The sequence below is a fragment of the Pan paniscus genome, chromosome 1, assembly GCF_029289425.2.
Source record: "Pan paniscus chromosome 1, NHGRI_mPanPan1-v2.0_pri, whole genome shotgun sequence".
NCBI lineage: Eukaryota > Metazoa > Chordata > Mammalia > Primates > Hominidae > Pan > Pan paniscus.
In genome coordinates this window covers 61,947,104-61,968,777 of record NC_073249.2, presented here as the reverse complement: position 1 = coordinate 61,968,777, position 21,674 = coordinate 61,947,104, and positions in this window count along the sequence as shown.

Below are 21,674 nucleotides of genomic sequence, written 5' to 3'. Positions count from 1 at the left end.
CAGAGTCTCGCTCTACTGCCCAGGCTGGAGTGCAGTGGCACAATCTCGGCTCACTGCAAGCTCCGCCTCCCGGGTTCAGGCCATTCTCCTGCCTCAGCCTCTTGAGTAGCGGGGACTACAGGCGCCCGCCACCATGCCCGGCTAATTTACAAAAGGGAGTTTATTAAGGAGAATTGACTCACATGATCACAAGATGAAGTCTCACAATAGCTCATCTGCAATTTGAGGAGCAAGGAAGCTAGTAGTGGCCCAGGCCAGGTCCCAAAACCTCAAAAGTAGGGAAGCCAACAGTACAGCCGTTAGTCTGTAGCCGAAGACCTGAGAGCCTCTGGCAAAATCCTGGTGTAAGTCCAAGAGTCCAGAAGCCAAAAAACATGGAGTCTGATGTTCCAGAGCAGGAATAATCCAGCATGGGAGAAAGATGAAGGCCAAAGACTCAGCAAGTCCACCTTCTGCCTGTTTTTTCTAGCCACGCGGGCAGCCGATTGGATGGTGTCCACCCACACCGTGGGTGGGTCTTCCTGATGATGGGTCTTCCTCTCTCAGTCCATTGACTCAAATGTTAATCTGTTCTGGCAACACCCAGATACACCCAGAACAATTACTTTGCATTCTTCAGTGATTAAGTTGACATTTAACATTAACCATCACACATTCTATGGTATGTATGTAGCACATTTTGTTTATTCATTCATTTTTCGCTAGACTCTTGGGTTGCTTCCACCTTTTGGTTATTGTGAATAATATATGCTGTGAACATGTACAAATGTCTGTTCCAGTTCCCACTTTCACTTCTGTGGGAAAATTGCCTAGCACGGGAATTGCTGGATCATATGGTGGCTCCATGCTATTTATGCTGTTTTCTACAGCAGCTGCACCATTTTACATTCCCTCCAGCAATGCATGAGGGGTTCAGTATCTCCAAGTCTTTGCCAACACTTTGTATTTTCTGTTTTATTTCTTTTCTCTTTCTAATAATAGCTATGCTAGTGGGCGTGAGGGGTTATCTCATTGTGGTTATAATTCTCCCTTTTACTATAGTAGGGTTTATAGCCAACTACACTTAATCAGTAAGAATAGATCAAAATTGAGTTTATGACATTTCCTTTGTTCTTTCTTACCCTACATATGCCTGCAAACACTTATCTCTATAGTTGGAATTCCAGGGATATATGTGGTGAAATACACACACACACACACACACACACACACACACACAGAGTTTTAGATTCCATTTGACAGCAGACAAGCCCTGTTGGGATTAAACATAGTCAACATTGTACAGATTGGATTTGAAAGCAGTTGTACTATTATCTATCATCTACTGTGAGCATTTTGAAAATTATCATTGAAAATATACAAATTTCTAACTTAAGAGTCCTCAACAATAGGTGTCCTTTTAAATAAAATATCATAATTTTGACAGTTAATTAGGGACCAGAAATATGCAGAGCAAAATGACTTTGGGCATCAGGAAAGCATTTGGTATATTTAATATGAAAGAAGTCCTGCTTGAGTCCGTCTGTTTCACGAGCAAATTAGTCAAAAGATGAATTACTTAATTTGGCTTCTTCCTGCTTCAGGCTATTTTAAATATCTCAGGTGGTCTAATGCAACTGGGCAATAACATGACCAGGATTTTTATTTGCATAGCTACACTCACACTGTTATTGGCATATAATTTAAAAGTAAAGACTAAGAATTTTCTCCATTTAGGTCAAAGATCATGTTTACATTTTTATTATTTCACTAAATCCAAGGTCATAATAATCTTCATTTTATGATTGCAGTTTAAATTGAAGAATATGTTAACATTAATTACTTAGCAAGTAAATAGATTCTTTTTTCTATTTTTTGTTTGTATTTTGAATCTTTGAAATGACGCTCTTTAAAAACGTATTTGCTCAAAATATTTGACACTCATGCTTTATTTAAATAGTTGAAATCTCTATTTTTGCTCATTGAAGTTACAGAATTATAGAATATGTAAGCCAAAAGGAAATCAATAAATTAACTAACCATATATATATATATACTAGTTTTGAAAAACAGAGGATTAATCCTTAGCAAAGTGAATGCACAGACTAAAGATGAGGCTCACTTGTTACATATAGGTTTGGAGTAAATTTCTGGCTGGTCACGTATTAACTGCTCAGTTACTTTCCTTACATCAACTGCCATGCTACAGTCCCCATACAAGGAAGAGTACATGAATTAGACAGCCAGGTAGATTATATTCGAGAATCAATTTATTTAATAATACTTTAACATTCTTGTTGGAAATCTTTCTATAAAATATATTCAGTGTTCTTGACTTTCTTAATTATGCACAACAACCAAAAAAATTTTAACACTCATTGTAAGTGTTGACTAGTATATAATGCTACATAATATTATACTTTTTTCAGAAAAAGTATTGTGTAGGGAGCATGTTTGTACTCAAATCCACATGTCTCTATTCTATTTTAAAGAAAGGCTTTGTGGCAAATGTTTATGAGCTAAGAACTTTTTACCTCCTCTTTGTGGCTGAGATCCAGAAGGCCAATTGTACAGAAACTCTGTCCCTGGAATAAGTGAGCTAGTCTTGAAATTATAATGGAGGAAACTTACTGCCTAGATTTTTTAACATCAAGCATGGGTGCTAAATCACAACTCATGTTTGAGGTTTCATGGAAGTGGGGTTGAGACAGAAAGGGCTTCTTCCTTTGTTGGTTGTTGATGTTATACATTACTGAACTTTGTCCGTAGCTATCTTACCTATTTACCTATGGCTTGAAAATCATGAAATAGACCAATACTCTAAAAATGTAATCTCCTGAATCTAATAAAATGAAGTAAACCCAATTAAGGTATTGTGGATAGTATACATTATAATTCCCTATGGACAAGTATCCCCTGAACTTTAAAAAATTTAGTTCAAATAATAATTTTATTCATTTATATACATTTGTTCTTACTCCATAAGGCAATTAGTAATATACCATTATTTGCAAGATGGAGATTCACAAATATAGTAGTCCATCATCATATCTGTGGGTTTTCTTTCCATAATTTCAGTTACCTGAGATCACACTCTGTCTGAAAATACTAAACGGAAGATTCCAGAAATAAGCAAGTCATATGTTTTAAATTGCATGCCATTCTGAGTAGTGTGATGAAATCTCACGCCATCCTGCTCAGTCCCACCTGGGGTGTGAATCCCCTCTTTGTCCAACTCATCCACTTAGTAAACCATTTTAGTTATCAGATTTACTGTGGCAGTATAGCAGAGCTTGAGTCAAGTAACCCTTATTTTACTTAATAATGGTCCCAGAGCACAAGAGTAGTAATGCTGGCAATTTCAATATGCCAAAGAAAAGCCATAAAGTGCTTTTGTTAAGTGAAAAGGTCAAAGTTCTTAATAAGGAAAGAAAAAACATCATATGCTGAGGTTGCTAAGATCTATGATAAGAATGAATCTTCTATTCATGAAATTGTGAAGAAAGAATACAGATTTCCTGATAGTTTTGCTGTTATACGTCAAACTGCAATAGTTTCAGCCACAGTGCATGATAAGTGCTTCATTAAGATGGAAATGGCATTAAATTTGTGGGTGGAAGACATGCACAGAAACCTGTTTTAACTGACGGCAATCACGTTTGGTACTATCATTAGTTTCAGGCATCCCATGGGGTCTTAGAACATATCCCCTGCAGATAAAGGGGGACTAGTGTTTGCTATACTTCGCAGACTTCTTTTGTCCCTGACTTTTACCATTTGATTTCCATGAACCTTTCTATAGAACTCTTATTGCAGGGACATACTCTTGAAACATATGGATACAGATGGTCCTGACAATGTTGCTTTGCAACATGATTCCTGACCTCAGCCGCAGGCTTTCCATATGCTTCTTCTGAAGGATACAGCTCTTCCTGCTCTTCCATAACCTCGGGCAGATTTGATGCTCTAATAACAGCTGGCTCTGATGCTCTCCTTTCTCTGCCTACAGTGGTGCTTCATTAGACTATGCAATACTTTGTTCAATTACACATTTAATTTACATTCTCGAAAGTTCACCGGAGATAATATTGAACTATATCTGCCTTGGAAATAACAATTGTAAACTATCAAAACCAATATTCTATTTATTTCTTTAAAAATGTGATGATTTCAAGATTAATGTATTATTTCAGTGTTACATAAGAAAGGTAATGAAGCTTATGTCATGTGTGCTTATGAAGTATGACAGGCCAAAATGCTCACAGCAGATAAATCCATTAAGTTATGAATCCTAATCCTATGAAAATCACTCACTCAATATTCCATTCTGGCCAATACTCCAGAATTCACTGTTTTAATCTTCATTGTAATCGTAATAATAATTGTGAATTTAGAAAAACCTAAGGGAAATAAATGATTCTCCAAATAAAAATTATGTAAACTATCCCAGTACTATATTTTAAAAAGAGACAATTATGCTATATTTTTCTTTGCAATCTAATGCCAAATTTGTTCCAAATTTTAAAATAACTATATTGACCAATCTGAGTTTTATATGTGCACCAAACACTAAATAAGTTGTGGAATTCCAATATTTAAGGGACTTTATTCTATATACCAACAAATAATGTTTATATTGAACTTTAATTTTACTGAATATTAAAATTACCCACAGTAGGATTAATTTTTTTCTAATACAAGATATATGTAATTATTTTCATCAGAGTTTTTTTAATTTCATAAGCAAACGCACACAATATTACTAAAACTGTGAAGGGCTGGCTCTTTGTAGTAGGCACATACATTCTCATCAAATCAGGCCAGTATGGAAAGTTATTGTTTTTGTTTGTGGTGGTTTATTTATTTATTTTAGAGGGGCAGGTATCTGGCATAAGGAAATGTACTTAGAAATATTCTTGTGGCCAGAAATTTGATAGATTCCTCTCTTTATGTATGCTTACAGCATATTGCTTAATACACATTTATTCATAATGTGCTGACCTCTGAATTTCATCCTCAGAGGTCTATGAAGTTCCACATAAATTAAGAACCTATGTTCTAAATTAGTCCCTGAATCAAGTCAGTTTATAATAAAGATGAATATTTGAGCCATGTTGTTTTCTTTACAGTATTGCTTATTTTACTTTTAATTTTTTCTAGCACCAGTTAAAATCATAGGTATTGGGAGTAAAAACCTAATACAAAATACTGTTGTGTATATTTTAGAGATGTTTCCTTTCAATCAATCATTTATTTAAAGTATTTTTATTGACCACCCATTCTGTGCTAGGTGCAGCTTAAAGCTATGGTGATATGGTGAAAAAATAATTTTAAAGTTCTGCTTTTATGAAACTTACTTTATAGTAGTTGCAGGTTACAGACAATAAATGATCACCAAAATAGCTAGATGCTGTAGTCTACTACATGGTAATAAATGTGAAAAAAAATAAAGCAGAGAATGAATGAGAGTGATAAGGTAGCTAGAGAAAATCTCTATGACATGGGATTTTGATAAAAAATTTAAAGGAGGTGAATGAATGCAGTGTGTAGACATCTAGAGGAAGGGCAGTCCAAGAAGAGAAACCAGCAAATGAAAAAGTCTGGAGGCAGTGGTATATCTAGAGGGCTCAAGGAACAGCAAGGAGGTCAGGGTGGCGGACCTAGTGATGGAGGGGAGAGATTGGAGAAAAGGACAGAGAGGTAACTGTGCTACAGGATAGAAGTCAGAGAAAATAAAAATGTGTGAATTTCAGGGCTCTATTCACTGGCTATGAGAGTTTGAGCAGGTCATTTAAATGTCCAAGCTTTAAATCTCTATTACCCACATCCCCTGTAACTGTGGCCCTTTGATTGCTGGTGTAATGTGGAAAGTCGAGATAGTTTGGGAGATTTTATGGGTTTATGAAACTGAATATGCCATGAGAAAGAAAGTTTCATCCCAAAGAAAAACTCAAGAGAGTGAATTTTTCAAAGTGAACCAGATTTTATAAGCTTCAAAATACCATTAACTTCCCAAGTTATCTTTAAGTTATTTGCTTACAAACACAATAGACACTCATATACCAAACTGTCCTGTCTCTCCTCTCCTACACTGACCAAATTTTAGAGGACTTCATATTTGGCCATTTCCATATCCTATTTCCTGCCCACTCTGCAAGCCCACTCACTGAAACAAGGTTCTTTCTACTGAGGTCATCACTGACTTCCGTGTAGCTATATTTCATTTTATTTCATCCCTCAGCATCATTAAAGAAAATAGTGAAATTTTCTCACTGGAGCATTCTGCTATGGAGTGAATGGTGCCCCACCCCCAACCCCCACAAATTCATATGTTGAAACTTTAACCCCCAATGTGATGTTATTTGAGATGAGTTATTATAACTCGTAACACTTGCTAATAACTTTAGCAAGTTATTAAGGCTAGATGAATTGAAGAGTTTGGGGTCCTCATGATGAAATTAGTGTCTATAAAAAGAGGGAGAGAGAGATCACTCTGTTTCTACCATATGCAGACATAGTGGGAAGGCAGCCATCTACAAGCCAGAAAGAGGGCCCTCAACAGATCTGGCACCCTAATATGACACCCTTTTCTCAGACTTCCTGCCCCTAGAACTATAAAATAATAAATTTCTGTTATTAAGTACCCAGTCTATGTTAGTGTCCTATTGTAACCCACACCAGCTAAGACACACTCTCTTCCCTCATCTTCTAACTGGGCTTCTAATAGTGTCCTGGATGTTCTTTCTCAACTCTAGCTATTCCTGTTTTGCCTCATTTTCAGGCCATCTGCCTATCTAGACCATTAAAAGACTGGGATTTCTCACAGCTCAGACACAAGCCCTCATTGCTTCTCACTGACTCTCGCTCTACAAATATGATTTATGTTAAATCTTGCTGATGGATTTGTGTTTATCTGCAAATTAACATGCCCAAAACAAAACTCATGATTTTAAAGAATGGTATAAACAATTATTCTGGGTAAAATTCAAGTCATCCTTAATACTTCTCTAACCACTCACCATCAGATCCACCACAAAATCCTCTACATTTTACTTTCTATAGAGCTTTCCAACTGAACATCTTTTCCCACCTTCAGTGCCCACTATTGGTCCAATTGTTACACCTGGCTTATAAGGACTTCCTAGTTGGTCACTCTCAAACTATTCTGCTCTGCTTTTTTGTCTATTCTCCACACTGCATTCAAAGGGGTTTGTTAAACATGCCAATCCAAGCAGGGGATTGTCCTGCTTTAAAAGCACTTCTTGTGGAGGGCCTGCAAGGTTCTCCATGGAGTGGTCCTGCTTACATCTCCTGCCTTGCTGTGTTCTCCCACGGTCTCTGATTTCTAGACACACTGGCATGTTTAACTTCTTAAAACAAGTCTTGCATTATTTCACTATAGTGCCTTCTAAATACTATTCTCTTTCTCTAGGTTTCCCTAGGATGTTCTTGTCTTCCTTCCTCACCAAATTAACCCTGCTGTTAAATATCACTCATTCATCACATTTTTAATGGTGATCCCTGACTAAGTCATTTCTGCTGTAATTTATTCTTTTGGGGCCCAATCACCTCTTCTTGATGTCACTTAATGGAATTGCTGTTTTCTATTTATTATTTATTCACACGGCTCTTTGAGCAATATTTGTCTCCCCCAGTGGACTGTGAACTTCATGGGGATATATAATATTTCTGGGTCTTTGTTTTGTTCTATTTAGTTTTTTCTCAATATTACATGTTCAGAACTGAAGCCAGAGTCTGTCGGGTGATCAGTGCTCAATAAATAATGCTTTAAAGTATGCATTAAGGGAAACAAAAATACTGGTAGTGGATATGGTGGATAGGTACTTTTCAAAGCATAGAACAGTTAAGACTTTGGACTACTATCTCAGCCTTTGAAGAACCAATAGGAGCATTTTATTTTGCAGATCTTAAGTTGCCTTATTTGTATACATCAGTGGACTATCTAAGAACCTTTGAGAAACAGTGAGATTTATAATCAAAACAGCATGGGAAGAAACAGTGATATTTTTTTCATTTACTTAACTAGAAAATAATAGACATTAAATTATCTGGAAATTCATACACTTCCACGTTTACACAAACTCAGCTAAAATGAGACAGAGTAAGATTAACTGGTTCTCAGATAATCATTAAGAATAATCTTTGGATTCAGTATCATTTTTAATATTTTCACTCAGCAAAGTCCTGTCCTTATTTAGCTTCAAGGTCACTATCAGAAAAACCCTATTTCAAATGTTTCTTAATTTCCTGAAGAGTGGGAGTAATGTCTTAGTAAATAGAAGTGATTCTTGATTGGTGAGATTAGGGATACTACCTTACAGTTATATATCCATATTAAAGCAGGAGCTCCTTACAGACAAATAATACATTTTACTCAGCTCATTATTTTCAACCTGAATATATAGCATATGTTACGCATTTTGTTATTGTTATTTTTTAAAGATCTATTACTTTCTAAATTCTATTTTATTTATTTATTTTTTGAGACAGAGTTTTGCTCTTGTTGCCCAGGCTGGAGTGCAATGGTGTGGTCTCGGCTCACTGCAACCTCTGCTTCCCGGGTTCAAGTGATTCTCCTGCCTCAGCCTCCCGAGTAGCTGGGATTACAGGTGTCTGTCACCACGCTTAGCTAATTTTTTTTGTATTTTTAGTAGAGACGGGGTTCACTATGTTGGCCAGGCTGGTCTCAAACTCCTGACCTCACTGATCCACTCACCGTGGCCTCCCAAAGTGCTGGGATTACAGGCGTGAGCCAGCAAGCCAGGCCAATTCTGTTGTATTTTAAATTAAGGTTAGTATTATCAGTAACATAGAGAAATGGTGGTATCTGCTCTATTAGTGAACTTAAGTGTATATGAGATATATGTTTCCAATTTAAGTAACATTTGAGAAACGGATTCATTTCTCTTTTCATGCAAGTGCTTTTGATCACTGTAATATCTCAACCTGTGATAATTTTCATGAATTTTCTCAGGTAGTTGTTTTGACAGAAAATTGTCCAGTGGAACGCTCTTCTTATCTAGCATTCCTGATATGTTCTGAAATGAGCACTCTTAGAATCAAGTTAAAGGAAAATATTTAATTGATAGAAAATATCATATGACATTATGAAATAATCAGTGTGAAGGTGGTGTATAGACACTAATACTTTCTTGGATAACCTCAGTCTGAAAGTTCAATCATCTCACCCACACAGATTCAGATTTTAATCATTTTATCGCGTCTGTAGGAAGATATAAAATATCTGGAGGCGCTTTTGCATCTGTATGTATCCCCTATCATTTTACAGATCTTCATGGTCTCACTTTTCCTAGGTTCACCCCTTCTCAGGCAAACCATTCCAGACAGCAGGTGTCAAGCTGTGGAAACTGAAACCTGGCAAAGAAATCTCTCTGATTGGCCTATCAAAGGTTCCAACTATGGAGAATCATGGAATCTTGCCCTGTTTACTAACTGCCCTTCCTGTTCTCTCCTTGTAAATTTGCTTTATGGCATAGTTTTCATGCAGCAGAAGTTGGTGAGGCACCCTCTCAAAAATTTTATTATCATGTGTAGTATTCAATAAATTATAAAAAGATGTTTTTCTCCACAACTCTTTATCTATGCCACTATTCCTACTCATCTTGCCTGCAATTAATTTTCGGCTGCTGTTACTCTTAGTGGTGGTATTCTAAGTATCTAGTGGAAAAGAAACTATTCCTGTGAGGATTATATAAGATTAAAATGTTATAGTCTATCTTTAAAATGTTTGATTTCCTTATTAAATTATTTTTGCATTTTTTATGTTAAAGAATAATTATATTTTAATTTAATCTTATTTAATATTATTGTTAAAATGTAGTAAAATACAGTTTCTGATTTAGGGTCATAGAACAGTATCTAATATCCTCTATGGAACTTATCTCCTACCTGTCTCATGAGCGAGAGATGAAAGATGACTTACCTTGAATAAATTATAATTTTCCATTTGATCTCTTTCAAGTGATTAAAACTATAAAGAAATTACTATGATTTATATTTAGTCAGACAAAAACACTAGATACAAATTATGGATGATTAAAAAGAAGTAACAATTTAATTAAGACATCCATAGAATGCTTGTTTTTACAAGCCAGAATTATTAGAGGCAATGCATATTTATTAATTTATTCCTTTGACAAATATTCATGAAGTACCATAATTTGCTAAAATCTGATTGTTGTAGGTTTTTAGAATATTTTCAAGAGAGATGATCCCTGGCTTCTCGAAGCCAATATTCTAATTGAGGATTTTGGAAACAAACAGAAAATATATAATAAGATTTGAGAAAGTCATAGATTCTAAGGGGAGAAATGAGTCACGGTAAGGAAATAAAAAGTCATATGGTGTAGAGGTGGGAGATTTCTATTTTAGAAAAGGGACTCAGAGAACACTTAGCCTGACATTTGAGGAGAGACTTGGATAAAGTGAGAGTGACATGTTTAGACAGTCTGAGGAAAGAGGCCTCCTGTCTGAGAAAGCAGCAAGTAAAAGTGTCCTGAAGATGCTCTGAGTTTGGTATTATGAGGAAATAACAGGAAAACAAGTTGTGGCTAGGTGGCAGTGAGCCAGACATAATATGTCAGATTAGGTCCTAGATGAGGAGGGGTCAGAACAGGTAAGGCCTTATAGATGGTGGTAAAGCATTGGTCTGTGCTGAGAGAGATGGGGAGCCACAGGGGGGCTTGAGCAGGTGAAGGACATGACCTGGTTTATACTTTGAAAGCATCTCCCTGGTTACTGTGGGGTGTCGGGGGCAGGTGGGGAAGGTATTGACTATTGTGGGAGAAGAATAGAAGTCAAATTACAATTAGGAAGTTTTTGCCTTAGTCCTAGGACATGAAGGCACTTAGATTAGGTTTGAGGTGGTGGTGGTGGTAGTAAGAATCGAGCAGATTCAGAATATATTTTAAAGGGAGAACCTATAGGACTTACTTACCAATGTTTTGGATGTGGAGTATAATGGGAAATAAGTCAGGGAAGACTCCTAGGTTTAAGGTTTAAGCAGTTGGACAGATGATGGTGCCATTTACTGAGATGAGGAAGCTAGACTAGAATCAGTTTTTCTGAGGAAAATTATCTGAAATCATGTTTTAGATGTGGTAAGCTTGGGATGTCTGTTAGGCTTGCTTATTTGGCAATAAATTATATGTGCCTAGGACACAGGGGAAAGTTGCAGTTCAGGATAGAAATGAGGAAATCACTAGGGTATTGATGGGATTTAAGTTTGTGGGTCAGGATATAAACGTCAATGAAATATGTGTAAAACCAGGGTTTCTCGATCTCAGCATTACTGACATTTTGAGCCAGATAACACTGTCATGAGGGGCCATCTGAATTGTAGGATGTTCAGCACATCCCTCACCTCTACCCAGCAAATTCCAGTAGCACCTTTTCCCCTCCAGTGTGACAATCAAAACATTTCCAGACATTTTGAAATATCTCCTGGTGGAAAAAAATCACCCCCCTAGTTGAGAATTACTGGTGTAGATAGAGGCAAGAAGAGGACCAGAAGAGGGAATAAAATGTAAGCCCTGGCCCATCCCACTATGTGGAGGTTGAGAAAAACATGAGCAGCAAAGGAAAGTCAGAAAGTGCAGCCAATAAAGTGTGGAAAATTCCAAAGAAACCTTTCCGTGAAAAGATAAAAACAACTGACGTTATCCTTTGTAATAAGATAATAGCTTCCCTAATACAGTAAATATTCCTGTTGACACAAGTGCTAGCAATAATATTTCCACTCAAGTAAGCAGAGTGAGTCTTATAAAATAAAAGTCATGTTGCTTCTCTGCTTCAATGTTCCCTATCTTTTTAAAAGTAAGAGCCAAAAATCTTAAAATGGTCCAAAAGTTCCTACATGATTGGGTCTCCTCCTCCCTCACTCTTCTCTCTGAATTTACCTCCTGCAACAACCACCATGCTCACTTCATTCCACAATGCTGCATTATTCTGCTTTTGTGCACAGTGTCCCATATTCACGGCCTTGCCATTACTATTTATTCTAGATGAATTGTTCCTTCCAGGTATCTGAAGGGATACCTTCAACTCAAATGTTGCTCAACTCAGTTTTGCTCAAATGTCTTCTCCACTGACCATATTTTAAAAATAATCAAAACATTATTTTTAAAGCAGCATATTATCAAATTAATTTTTGTCATTTAACTTTTTATCAATAATTATTTATGTCTTCAGTCAACAAACACACTGCCCTTAATTATTCAACAAACACATTCAGTGGTTACTATATGTCAACCATATGTATAGCTCATTCCACTATCTATAACCAATTTTGAAAATTATTTTCAAAACTGGTACTCCTTTCAGGGAGCAATTCCATAACCCACTGTCTGCTTCATCTTGATCCTTTGCATTTGTCATCATAGAACAAACTACTTATTGTTTGCTTATTTCTTTTGCTTTTTTTGGTATCCTCATTAAAATTTAAGATTTTTTTGAGAAATTGTTGTCTGTGCTATTATTCACAACTCTATTCTCAGCACTTACCAACAGCACTTCACACATAATAGATACCTAATTTATTGACTCAATGAACAAATGCATGAACTAAGATTTATTGAGTACTTAAGATTTGTCAGATTATATTTTATCTCTTTGTATTGAATGTCAGACAGACAAATGGCTTAGCAATAAAATCAATACAATTGCTAACTTCTGTGTGTATATACATATACATACAATCATCCTTCAATATCCTCATGGAATTGGTTCCAAAACCCCTACAGACACCAAAATCCACAGATGCTCATGTCTCTTGTGAAAAATGGTGTAGTGTTTGCGTGTAATCTTTGTGCAATCTCCTGTTTACTTTAGATCATCTCTAGATTACTTACAATACCTAATACAATGTAAATGTTATATAAGTAGTTGTTATGCTGTGTTGTTCTTTGGATTTGTTATTTTTATTGTTGTGTTGGGGTTTTACAAAATATTTTTGATTTGTGGTTGGTTGAATCTGCAGATATGGAACACTCAGGTACAGAGGCTGATTGTATTATTTTGCAGTATGGATGAGTATTATTAATTAATTTGATTATTTTCAAAGGGTGCTGCTCTTTCTCTAAAATGCAAATTACAGCAAATTATAGGTCATTCCACTATCTATAACCAATGCTTTAATATTTTCAAGTTCCCTATAAAATTTAAGCGTGATTCATTAGCAAACTCTGTCTCCAAAACCAATATGTATGTAAACATGGTAATACAGCCATTTTTATTAGACATAAATATAAATAAAATAATACTTTTAAAGCGAAAAATATACATATCAAAATGCAAAATATCTAGGAATACCTCTAACAAAAATGTATTAAGTATTTATTCATGGAAAAACAATTTTAAAAATGTGCCAGACACTATTTTTAAAGCATCCTAATATGATCAAGTTAATTGTATTTTTGTCACAACTTTTCATCAATAATTTTTTTTTTTTTTTTTTTTTTTTTGAGACTGAGTCTCGCTCTGTTGCCCAGGCTGGAGTGGAGTGGCGCGATCTCGGCTCACTGCAAGCTCCGCCTCCCAGGTTCATGCCATTCTCCTGCCAAAGCCTCCTGAGTAGCTGGGATTACAGGCGCTCTTCACCACGCCCAGCTAATTTTTTGTATTTTTAGTAGAGACGGGGTTTCGCTGTGTTAGCCAGGATGGTCTCGATCTCCTGACCTCGTGATCCGCCCGCCTCGGCCTCCGAAAATGCTGGGATTACAGGCGTGAGCCACCGCTCCCGGCCATCAATAATTTTAATTTATTTATTCAATCAACACACTGCCCTTAATTGCTCAACAAACACATTCAGTGGTTACTATAGGTCAGTTATTGTGCTAGGATCTGGAAACAAAGTAACAGCCACACTTGAGGGAAAGAAACAGTAGCCAACATTTTTAACAGAGTAGAATAAGAAAGGTGATGTGAGGGAGGTCTTCCCCGGAACCTGACAAAGCACAGTGGAACAAACCTACACTAGTCTTAAGGGTCAGGGAAAGCTTTCTTAATGAGCTGATCATTAAACGTTGTTTTAAAGATGGTAAGAATTAAGTTAGAAAAAGATGAGCATTCCAGTAAGAGAGAACAGTATGTGGGTTAGTGTAAAACAGTATATGGTCCGTTTTGAAATTTTCAAAGAGGTTTCACCATGCATTTACTGACATGGCTGGGAATGAAACTCAGGTACTTCACAAAAGAGTTTTCATATTCTTAGATCCATATCAGAGAGCCACTGAGAGATTTTTAAGCTAGAAAATGATATAATCATATGATCGTATTTTAGAATTTTTAGTTTAACATACATTGAAGGTTTTACTACACAGGAAAGCTATAGGGTAGCAATGGACTATGGCATTTTTCCAATAGTGTAAAGATCATAGCCTGAATAAAAAAGTGGCTGTAGGATGGGCAAAGTGGGCTATTAGAGAAATTTTATTGTGTTACAAATTTTTCAGTGAAACAGCATTATATATATTTTCTTAAGGCCCAAGTCATGATAGAAAACAAATGCCCATTGCTATTTGTTTCTTTATTTTTGTCCACTGTCTTTCTGAAAAATTCTGCCTTAGGGATAACTTGACTGGATATGGGAACAAAGGGACTGAAGCTTTCAAATATTATTTATGGATAATATTATAAGATAAGCATTCTTTTAATTTCAGTTTTACTCAAATTTATTAGACATCCAGTAAGAGCATAAGTTTTGTATCCCAAATGTTAAATATTCAGAACCCAGAGGCACATAGAGTTCAATAAAAAAATTCAATAAAAGAATAAAAACAGAATATATTAAAAGATACATTTGGTTTATCAGTATAATATATCTTGTATTTGGATTTTTGTGGAAAAGTACATTAATGATTGAGAAAATTGATAGCTCTATTATCTTTTTAAATAAGATCCCTCTAGTCCTTATTTACTAAAAGATTTTCTGTTGGCTCATCTAAATGTTGCCCTTTGACGAGCTTTAGACTTCTTCGGTTTAAAGAGTGCAGTCCTCAGATTAATGGGTAGACTGAGAACCAGATGTCTGTTGTCAGGGCTGAAAACCCAATTAAAATGGAGGTCATAAAGGTGAAAGGAAGAAAAAGGGTCAGCTAGAGCTAGTTTGAGCAGGGCACAGGCTGGTAGAAATCAGAGATTTTGTGCTATGTTGGCAGATCTGTTAAGAAGCTAATCCATAGATACTTTTATCAAATGCTTTGAAACTCCTGAACCATATGGGATTTAAAGAGATAATAATCTCCACAAAAATTTCAGGAAGCATTTGCTCTGAATTTTGACCTCAAAAATAGAACACAATTTTTAAAAATCCATTAAGACCCATATATTAGCATAGTCCCCCAAAGTCTCAGTAACAATTTTAAAATAGTATCTAAGCACCTTTCTGTCTGTATATATTACTATATTAACAATCTATTTATTTATACTTAGCACTATTGCAAAATTTTCCGACTGCTTCCTATTTCTCCAGCCCCTCCACCTCTCATTCCATCTTGATTAATCTTTTCTAAAGCAGTGCTCTAATATGTCAATATTTTGAAAAATCTATGAGATTTCCCAATTGGCTACTAAATAAAGTCAAAATTGCTTTCTCTCAAAAGTGGAAATTTGTATGGTTTTATTCAATTTTCCTTTATTCATGAATTAATTTCAGGGAATATTTTTCATGCACATACTATGTACCAGATATTTATGTAAGCACTGCTGATATATATGTAAATAAATAAGGCCCTCAACCTCAGGGAATTAATATTTTAGTGGGTGGAGCAAAAAAATGTACAAAACAAAAATATACATATACATATAAAGGGTGAAATTTACTCTGGAGAAAAAGCAGTATAAAAATCGATAGGGATTAGTACAGTGTTGTATGTTGGGATTCTTTTTTTGTAAATAGTATTTAGAAAAAGCTTCATTGAGAGGTTAAGTTCTCAGCAGAAGATTTGAGGAGGTGAAGAATAAATCTTGAAACATCTGAGGAAAGGCCATTCCAGGCAAAGGGAACAACAAGTGCAGCGATCCTGAAGCGACACCCTGCTTGGTAAATAAGAAACAAGAAAAGGCCATGGTTCTGCAGCAGAGTGAATACAAAGGCACTTGTCAGTGATGTTGTCAGAGAAGTAATGGGCAGGCCAGATCCAACAGGATATTACAGGGTATTATTAGGCCTATTGGCCTTGGATGAAATGGTGGGAAATCATTTACAAATTTTGAGAAAAAAGTGACATGATATGACTTACTTTTAAAAGAACCACTCAGGTTGGTGTGTTTTGAGTAGACTAGAGAGGGGAAATAAAAATATAGGAATTATGGATTTATAGATGATTTTAAAACCAATGAACTTGTGAGTCCAACAAGAAACTAGGAGTAACCAGAATAGGGATGAAGTCCATGGACTGCCCCTGGCCACTCTAATATTTAGGCTCAGTCAGACAAGGGGGACCACAATGGGGCCTTAAAGGGAGTGGCCAGCAAGCAGGAGGAAAACCAAATGAATGTTATCTTATAGAACAAAAGTGATCGAGGAGGTTCAAAGGATAGTCTAGGTTAAATGCTGCTGCTCATAGGTCAAATTAGATGAGGGCTGAGAATAAAGCTAAGTTATTGGTGATCCCGAATATATAATCGGTGGACTTGTGTGGGAGGAAAGAAAAGGTGTAGGCAACTATTGAGCAGTGTTGTCACCAAAAACTAAACAGTGAAACATAGATAGGGTACAGGGTGAAGGGTGATGTAAGGTAAACATGAGTGTTTTTTCATGAGGGGAAATTAAACAGATTTGTGGATTGATGGGAAGAAGTTAGTTAAAAAAATAAAAAGATGTGAAAGTTTGAGGAGAGAAAAACTGTGAGGTAATTAATTATGACGCCAAGAGGTTGAAGAAAGAGGCAAATGTAAGGTAAAAGAAATGTTGAATCAGAATGGTCAAGAATGAGAATGTAAACTGGCAAGTTGGGAGATAAAAAGTGGAAAGCATGAAATTGAGTTTCCAGGGGTGGGGAGGGGATCAGTTATTATTACCAGCAAATGCTGTAGTATCACAATGAGTGTAATTGGTTGAAATACCATGAGGTCAAAGTATTGGGAGGAAGAATATTGGGAAAATTAACTATATAATTATTGCAAATGTATCAGGAATTATGACAGAATAATAGACTAAATCAGGATCCACAATGTAGATGGAATAAGAGAAATGAACCAGATATCTGTAGATGACTGCAACAAGGAAGTATAGTGAGTGACATAATCTAATGGCCTCAGCTTCAAACCTAGGGTTTTTAAAGAGAATAGTGGTGGAAACAATGTAAATTAAGTGCACTTGCAGTACTTCCAGGCCCAATACAACAAGGGATGTGAAAAAGGAAATAGCCATTGATTAAGAGGGCTGCAATGGGAGCCTTATCCTCAGGGAAGAATTAGGTCTCATAAAGAAGTGAAAATTCACAGAAACAATTGAAGATCTAGATTTTTCTAAAAATATAAGTTCCAGAGTGCACAATGAAAGGGTTTTGGAATCAAATATCTGATAATGGATGAGGGTGACTTGTGAGATTTATATTTTTGATGAAGACTGATATAATCAGGAATTAATTTAGGATGCCATGCAAACAGTCCTCAGGTCCTTAAAGCAGATTGCCTTGAAGAGGCTGTGTGTACTGATGGCAGAAAGAGGGAAAAGGGAGTAAAGGGAAGATTACACAAAGGCATGATTATGAGCAGGTGAGAACCATTGAAAGCATCACAAAGTTGGCTTAAGTGGCAACAATCATGATCTATAATTTATTGTAAACCGAGTCTTTCTACTGTTGTGTGCTTTATTGTAGTGTATATAGCATTTGGAATCCTAGATCCTCTTTATCCCTTATGCCAATGGGGAATAGAAGTCAAGAAAAAAAAAAAACAATCATAGCAGTTGTACTTAAACTTTGAAGTATCTCCTTACTCCTGCAGTTGAAGGCATGCAGGTGGGGGAAGCAGGTAATAATATCAAGATAAGTGAAATTCTAGAACTCCCTCCCCTTGTTAATTACTTTTTCTACCGCTCCCTATTACACACATTATCTTCATCCTTGACTTCTCTGTTTCAGTTCATTTCCTTTTTTATTCTACTCATATTGTTTTCCCTATCTGTAAAGTTAATATTGTATGATATTATCACACTTCCAAAGATCACTGAGAAATGTGGTTTATTTGAAAGGAAAGGATACAAGCAGGTAGAATAGAACTGGGGATTCTAGCTATGTTTTTCTTATTTTCCTTATCAGTAATTAATTACAACTTTGCTGAGTATCTCAGAAAAATGTGCCACATATAAGACACAGCTGAGGTTTATCAATTAGCAAGCACATGCCCGCTAATGCCTATTATTTTGTGAGCATTTTTCACCTTGACACAGGTACTTGGTATTTTTAATACATAATAGTTTCATCACTGTGCAGCTGCACATCTGCATCATAGTAAAGCTCCTTGTTCTCAGATGAGCGATCAGAATGGGCGTCACAATTGTCACAGCATGAAGTATTTTATTTATATTCCTGTAAGCTCCATGAGGGCATGGATACAAATCTGCTTTATAAATTCTGTATAATTACACCCAATACAGCCCTTATGTATTCAAATATGAATATTTTTGAATAAATGAATGTGAATTTTTAAATGTTGGTGAAAGTGTTAAATAATAACTCAAAAACAAAGTAGGTAACTGAAAGATAAACTTGATAAAATTCCCAGGTCACACTTTTTTTTTTCTTTTAAGACAGAGTCTTGCTCTGTCTCCAGGCTGGAGTGCAGTGGTGAGGTCTCGGCTCACTGCAATCTCTGAATCCCTGGCTCAAGTGATTCTCCTGCCTCAGCCTCCTGAGTAGCTGGGACTACAGGTGCCTGCCGTCACGCCTGGCTGGTTTTTGTAATTTTAGTAGAGACCAGGTTTCACCATGTTAGCTGGGATGGTCTTGATCTCCTGACCTTGTGAACTGCCCACCGCAGCCTCCCAAAGTGTTGGGATTACAGGCGTGAGCCACCGCACCCGGCCAGATCACCGTTTTTAAAAACTCTGAAGTATCAGAAAAAAATCGCAAAAATCTTAAAAGCTGGAGGATAAATTCAGAAAGCAGAACATAAGCTAGATAGGAATTTCAATGAGTAAAAATAAAAAAAAGAAGAAAGAAAATAATTAAATACATGAGTATTTAGATTGAAAAGACTAGTCAAATACTGAATAAAAATAATAATAGCAATATGAAAAACATGTTTGGCTGGGTGTGGTAGCTCATGCCTGTAATCCTAGCACTTTGGTAGGCAGAGGCGGGTGGACCACCAGGTCAGGAGATCATAACCACCCTGGCTAACACGGTGAAACCTCGTCTCTACTAAAAATGCAAAAAATTAGCGAGGCGTGGTGGCAGGCACCTGTAGTCCCAGCTACTCGGGAGGCTGAGGCAGGAGAATCACTTGAACCTGGGAGGCGGAGGTTGCAGTGAGCTGAGATCATGCCACTGCACTCCAACCTGGGTGACAGTGAGATTCAGTCTCAAAAAAAAAAAAAAGATGCTCATTGGAATCAGTGAAATTTCTGAGCTCCAAAGATAAAGTTAAAATTCTAAATGAGTCCAGGAAGAATAACAACTGTTAAGATACAAGAATCAAAAGAGGATCAGATTTCTAATTACTAAAATATATTTTTAGAAGTATATTAAATTTTTAAAATTATAATACTGAAATGTAACACTTTAAACTATAGAAAATCTAGAAGATTTTTCTAGGGAAAAAACTTAGCATATTGGCCTAGGCAAATAATTTATGACTAAGACCTCAAAAGCAAATGTAACAAAAATAGATCAATGGGACTTAATAAAACTAAAGCGCTTCTACACAGAAAAAGAAATAATCAACAGAGTAAACAATCTACAGAATGGCAGAAAATATTTGCAAACTATGCATCTGACAAAGGACTAATATTCAAAATCTACAAGAAACTCAAGCAACCCAACAAGAAAAAAAAAAGCAAATAATCTCATTAAAAAGTGGGCAAAAGACATGAACAGACACTTCTCAAAACAAGACCTACAAAGAGCCAAGAAACACATGAAACAAATAATAAATTTGATTCATTATATAAACAGAACTGAAAACAAAAACCACATGATTTTCTCAGTAGATGCAGAAAAAGCTTTTCATAAAATTCAACCTCCCTTCATGTTAAAAACAAGGAACATGTTTTAGGTATTTTTAAATGTACAATAAATGATTGTTGAATGCAGTCTGATAATTCTTAGTAATGCCATTGAGATAATCAGGCATTATGCATATCATGATATGATGCAATAAAAGCACAACACTATATGGTATTCTTTTTTTTTTCTAAAAAAGATATTTTAAAAATACACTTTTTAAAATTAAAATCTCCCATTTTGATTACTGTTCACAAAGTGAATAGTTCTATGTATTAACATCTGAGTGTTGTCGGGGGGTCAAAAAAAAAAAACTCCTATTATCTGCACCACAGAATCTTCCATCACAGCCCCCAATTCACTATTCCTCCTCCTCTAAGTAATCATTTTCTGGTTTCACTACAACCTATAAACTGGACTTTTCATAAATGCTTCCTCTGAATTTGATTAGTCTTCTACTTCAAATTCTGTATGTAGAACTAAAGAGAAGAACTTGCTAACTGACAGCATGAGGAAACAGTCTAACAAATCCAGAAATTGGAATACTCTAAATGACAACTTGCTTGGTCTTTGCAGTATTTGAGGTAGGGAAAAGGAGACAATTGTTATAAATTAAAATTGATGTAAGTAAAATTACAATAAATTGAATTCATGGTCCTTGATTAGATCCCAGCTAAAACAAACCATCTGTAAAGGACATTTTAGGAAAATTGAGGAAATTTAAGTATGGATTATATATAACATTAAAGGACTATTTGTAACTTTTTTGGTTTTGAAAATTATATTGTAGGTAATATTCTTTTTTGAATTGCACACTGAAATATCATGTTATCTGTAACATATTTTAAATTATTATAGAAAAAAGATGAATAAATAAGACAAATTGTTAATCTGCACAATCTATACTAGATTACAAGTATATGATTATTTATTATATGCTTCTCTCTGTTGTTTATATGATCAAAGTTTTTAAAATATAAATTTTAAGGAGGATACTAGTACATTACACAGATAAGATATATTTTACAATAAGGAATGTATAATTTAAGTAATTATTCCAGATTAATGTATATATTTGAATTTATAAATACTTAATAATAGACATTTTCTTCTTTGACTTTATATTTATATGTTATTTTATTGATGTTGTTGTTAACAGTCTAAACATTTCAAGACTTTAATCCAAATGTCTTTATAAAGGATTTTAAAGTTGTTTCAATTTCAATATTACTGGAAGCCACTTAATAGGCTCCTTTCTTTAACTTCTATTTTCTTTTACTCTATAGAAAATCAATATGAAGTTAAGAAGAGACTTTTATCTAAAGTTACAAAAGGTTAACTCTTCCTCATTTTTAAATATATCTACCTTATAATGATGCTAAACAGATGCCTTATTCTTTAATTTCAAAATGGAAGTTTTTGAAAAGAACACTTTATACCTGAATCTTTTTTGTCACATACATTATTTTTAATGTTTAAAAGGGA